This window comes from Chrysochloris asiatica, unplaced genomic scaffold (assembly GCF_000296735.1).
Source record: "Chrysochloris asiatica unplaced genomic scaffold, ChrAsi1.0 scaffold00112, whole genome shotgun sequence".
Taxonomy (NCBI): Eukaryota; Metazoa; Chordata; class Mammalia; order Afrosoricida; family Chrysochloridae; genus Chrysochloris; species Chrysochloris asiatica.
In genome coordinates, this window is record NW_006408630.1 from 9,472,566 (window position 1) to 9,478,380 (window position 5,815).

Below are 5,815 nucleotides of genomic sequence, written 5' to 3' on the forward strand. Positions count from 1 at the left end.
TCTCTAAATTCAGGTGAGATAAATTCAAGGTCATATTTTGGCTCTCGTGGGCTTATTTTCATTTTCTTCAGCTTCAGTTTGAATTTGCATATCAGTAATTGATGGTCCATCAATATAGGAAGGTACAAAAATCTCTTTTTGCCAACAAAACAGTCCACAACACATGGCAACAAAGTTCACTATTAAAGGAAACATTACCTAGTCTTGCACTATCCCTATGATTAATTATGGATCAGTCTTTGCAATCTATACTGTATTCATTGGGTACCATTTTTAGTAGACTGGTAAGTCTTTCTTCCTAGTCCATCTCAGTCTGGAAGTACTGTTGAAACCTATTCAGCACCATAGCAACATGCAAACTATCACTGACAGATCTATGGTGACTGTGAACAAAAGTTTTATTATGTTCAATTTGAATTTTTCTTAAAAATGGAGTTTAACATTAGTTATGTTTAATAGGATTTTCTAATAAAATTTTTTAGAGTTGAAGGCCAGTTTCTTCAAATAAGATTGGAGATTCTTAGTAATATCATTCTGACACATGAGTTGTTTGGGAATGGTGGCCATCTAGGAGAACAAAACTAAGGAAGATAGAAGGTATGATTTTGGAGGTTCATCTTACATAAAGACATTCTGTGAATTTGAAAATTTTTGACTTAAGTGAATTTCAAATACTGAAAAACAAATACATTGAAGAGGCTAATTAATGTCCATCAGTTGTTTGCACTTCACTGCTGATGATTGGGATAGATAATAAATTGCTGAAAACACAGTTAGAGTACACTGAAATAGGAGATTTGAGCTAGACAGAGTTGGAGCACAGACAAGCTACAGTGGGTATGCTTGGGGAAGACCTTGCAGTAGATTTTGGGAAGCAAGTTGAAGGCAAAGAAAACTTAGAGACATTAAATAATTTACTGCACCACATTGCCTAACCTGTAAATGTATTGAATTTCAGACCCTAATGGAATTGCAGACCTTAACGGAGAGAAAAAAAAAAAAAAAATTGAGGTTGTCAAGGACTTCATTCTTCTTAGAGCAACTATCAACACTCGTGGAAGCGGCAGTCAAGAGATCAGACGATGTATTGCATTGGGCAAATCTGCTGCACAGGAACTTTTTAAAGTGTTGAAGAGCAGAGATGTCAGCTTGAGGACTAAGGTGTGCCTGACCCAAGCCATGGTATTTTCAATAACCTCATATGGATGTGAAAGCTGGACAGTGAATAAGGAAGATCGTAGAAGAATTGATGCCTTTGAATTGTGGTGTTGGAGGAGAATACTGAAAGTGCCATGGACTGCCAAAAGAACCAATAGATCTGTTTTGGAAGAAGTGCAGCCAGAGTGCTCCTTGGAGACCAAGATGGCTAAGCTTCGTCTCTCATACTTTGGACATATTGTCCAGAGGGAACAGTCACTGGAGATGTCATGCTGGGTAAGATGGAGGGTCAGAGAAAAAGAGGAAGACCCCCAACGAGATGGATCAGCCAGGTGGCATCATTGATGGCATCGAGTGTGGCAGCGGTAATGAGGTTGGCCCAGGATCGGACATTGTTTCTTTCTGCTGTGCATGGGGTCACTAATGAGTCAGTTCCAACTCGATGGCACCTGACAACAACAACAACAACAATGGAAGTGCTCTCCTTAACTGTACACAGGTGAGAGTGGAGTGCTGAATTAGGGAGGACTAGTTAGAGAATGAGAGTCCCAGTGTGGTGCAGTAGGATAAGAACTGGATTGTTAACTGAAAGATAAAATCAATCAGCTGCTCCTTGGAAACCCTACACAGGGTTGCTATGTGTAGTTGGAACTGAGCAGCTAGTTGAGTTTGAATTGTCAATATTACGGTTCCATGGACTTTGCAGTCCAGCACATTAACCCATATTGTTGTTGTTGTTAAGTGCCATCGAGTGGGTTCTGACCCATAGTGACCCTGTATAGGGTTTCCGAGGAGCAGCTGATGAGCTTGAACCACTGATCTTGCAGTTCAAACAAATGGCTTTGCCGTCTGGCTCATTAACCCACAACACCAGTATAGTTGGTGCCAATCTTCCCCCCCCCACAAGCATGTTATACATTTTATTTAGTGTTGTGTTAATTTGTATCTTTTGGTTTCAAGGAGATAATGTGTGGAGCAGATTTAAATATATATATAAATTATTTTAAGAACATAGATGGAGTTCTGGAGTGATGCTGTAGGATAACCACTGGACTGCTAACCATAAGGTCAGTAGTTCAAACCTATCAGTTACTCCTCAGAAACCCTTCACAGGGTCACCGTGAGTCAGAACTTACTAGACAATACTGAACAACAGCAACAAGATATATTAGAATAAAGACAATAAAGCCAAGAAATCAAGGCCACTCCAATGGTCAGAGATTCTCTCTCTTGACTAGCTTCTCTCTGTACTACATACAGATCACTGAGTCCCCTAGTCCACATCATGAAGGGAGGTAAGTAGCTTTCCTAACTATCACAACTCCAACTAGACAGAGAATCCTAACGTTTTGGCAAACTGCATCCTCCCATTCCCAATGATTTCTGTATATCATCCCTGTACAAAGAGAAGATGGGGTCATCTTCCTTGAATGAGCAAGGAACCATGGGTAGAATGTTTCAGCTGTGAAAATGTAGATGGCACCATAACCGAAATGTTTAATCTTGGAGATTTTGAAAGGAAAAGAAAACCTGTAAAAACTAGTAAGGAATGAGTTGGATTAAAAAAAAAAAAATATATATATATATATAATTACTTCTTTCTAAGACTCCTATGTTATTTTATACATCCATCTTTAATTTGCTGCACATTTTCCCTGGTACTCTAAATCCTACACCATATGTGCTGGTGATTTTTCAACTTTTAAAATGTGCTCCTCTTCTATCGAAAACAAACAGGGGTAACTACAGCTCCTGAGAGATAAAACATTGGCAGCCTTTTCTGACTCCATCAGTAGGCGTGCAGAGGCAGAAAAATCCACACCTGACATCTGCTTCCTTTAATACACTTCAGGATCTGTGCCCTGTATCTCTCAAAACTCCTTCAAAATCACTTCAAACCACTTCAGACTTTTCAGGGCCAGTAAATGATCCCACCACATAGATAGTTATTCCTGTCAAATTGGTTGGACTGTGTCTTAGGAAAGAGAATATTAATGTTTTTTTCTTCACACCTTACAAGCAAAATTCATTAAGGCAACAGGCAAGTCATCAAAACACATTTCTCTGGTGTGTTTTTGTCATCATGTTGCTGGAAATAAATATCTCTGATACTGTAGTGGCTGGTATAATAAAAATCTTAGTAGACGGTGGTGTTTATATCCCAAATACTAAGGACTTTTTAGCACCTCTCATGGCACTGTGGCCTCACTGAGGTTTCTTGTGTCCTCATTGTGCTGATAATAGGGTCATTCATCTTGGGGTCCTGGTGCCCAGCGAGAGCTCTTTGTGGAAAACCACTATAAGACAGGTTCCAGAAGCTTGGGGCTAGGGCAGGCCCTGAATGATAGAACACCAGATTTTATATTGACTGTGTGACTTGCCTCAGGGGTGCCTGGCATGTTTCAATCCCAGAGGTTCTTGAAAAGCAAAAGGCAGCCACAGTCAAACAGGGAAAACAGAACAAATCTGCTAAATGCAAAGGTGTTTACTCTACATTCTAGCATTAGAAATGCTCAAATCCCACAAGGGGGACAGAGGGAGATAATAGAAACATTGTGAGTGTAGCAGACTGAGTGGAGTGATTTTCAAAAATCTGCTGTGACCTTCTGGTTTCCCTGAGGGCAGAGGAATGAGATTTCATATTTTCCTTATATAGGAGTTCACAGTCAGACAAAATTTACCTGGGTTCTATGGGTCAGTGTTTGGAGCAGCCATCTATGTTTCTAGAGTGCCTTGGGAGCCATGATGTGCTGCTGATGGAGACTCGTGCAATTTACATATGTGCTAGAACAGCTTTATTTTTGATGACATATAACTGGTTGTTTGACATTTGTGAAAGAGAGCACATAGTGATTAAAAGCGCAGACTTGGGAGTCAAATTGCCTGACTTTCGATTTCTGCTCTGCCACTTACAAACTATGTGACTTTGGGAAAGTTATTTAATTTACTTGTACCTCAATTTTCTTATATTTGAAATGGAAAAATAGTAGTATTTACCTTCTAGGGTTGTAGCAGTGGTGTTTAAGTGGTAGAATTTTTACCTTCTGTACTTGAGACCCACATTCAATTCTCAGCAATACACCTTTATGGGTAGCTACAAGGTCAGCAATTCGAAACTACCAGCTGTTCCGTGGGAGAAAGATGAGGCTTTCTGCTCCCATGAAGATTGACAGCCTTGGAAACCTTGTACAGGGTTGCTATGAGTGAGACCAACTCCAGGGCACATAACCACCACCACCATCACCATCACCTGTTTATTCAGTAGAGGCTAGCATATTGCTATGATGCTGGAGAAATTTCAGTAGAACTTTTTTACTAAGATAGACTAGGAAGAAAAATCTGACAGTCTACTTGAGAAAAACCAGTCAATGAAAACTCTATGGATCATAAAGGGTTGCTCCCATTAAAGTCTCAGGGGTCACCATGATCAATTGGCATAACATAGTCCACAAAAAAATATTCTGCTTCCTACTTTGGTGAATAGTGTGTAGAATCTTCAAAGCTCATGAGCAGTCATCTAAGGGTCAGCTATTGTTCTCCAAGTATTGAAGAAGAGTAATGAGGATTGAAGATGCCTGTAATCAATTAGTCTAATGGACTAATGAAATGTATGTACATTAGTCTCTATTACTCTGAAACCAGAAGAACTAGATGGTGCCCAGCTACTACTCCCAACTGCTCTTAAAGGACTCACATTAGAAGTTCCATGCAGAATGGGGAAAAATTCAAAATTATTAATAATAACAAAAAAAAAGGCTAGGCCTACTGATCAGAAAAAGACTGGAAGAACCTGAAAGTATAGCCCTTGACCACCTTCAGGTCTGGTAAGGAACTTATCTTTGTGGCCTAATTTTCAGCCAAGCAATATATAGGTATTTAGGAGAATAACAACTTGAGTAAGGTATGATCACCATGGGATGGTCAATCATTCAAAATCAAAAGGGCAATATTTATATAAGGACCAAGTTGAGAAGGGCTGGGAAGGTGGGTGGGATGGAAATAGGAACTACAGGGAGGAAGCAGGATAACTGTTGTTACATGGAGGAGATTGCAATCATTGAGTTGAAACAAAGTGTATGATTTGCTAATTGTAAAGCTCTCTGTAAACCTTCACTCAATTCACAGTAAAAGTTTAAAAAGCAAACAAAACAACAATGAAAAAAGGTTGGTCCCTCTATACATGAGGTCACCATGGCTAATTTAACATCAATTAACACAACCTCTTAGGATTGTTATAAGAATTAAACAATTCAAGACAAAGAGCTCAGACTGTTTCTGATCTTTAGTAAGCCCTGGTAGCGTAGTGGTTACGAATCGGGCTGTGAACCTTAAGGTCAGTAATTCGAAATGACCAGCTGTTCTGTGGGAGAAAGATGAGGCTTTCTGCTCCCGTAAATATTTACAGCCTTAGAAACCCTGTACAGGGTCGCTATGGGTCAGAATCGACTCAATAGCACTTATCATCAACAGCATCAACAACATAAGCAATAAGGAGCTCTGGTAGTGTTGTTGTTGTTGTTGTCAGGTGCCATCGAGTCGGAACCGACTCATAGCGACCCTATGCACAGCAGAATGAAACAATGTCCGAACCTGGGCCAACCTCACTACCACTGCCACACTTGAGTCCATCAATGATGCCACCTGGCCAATCCATCTC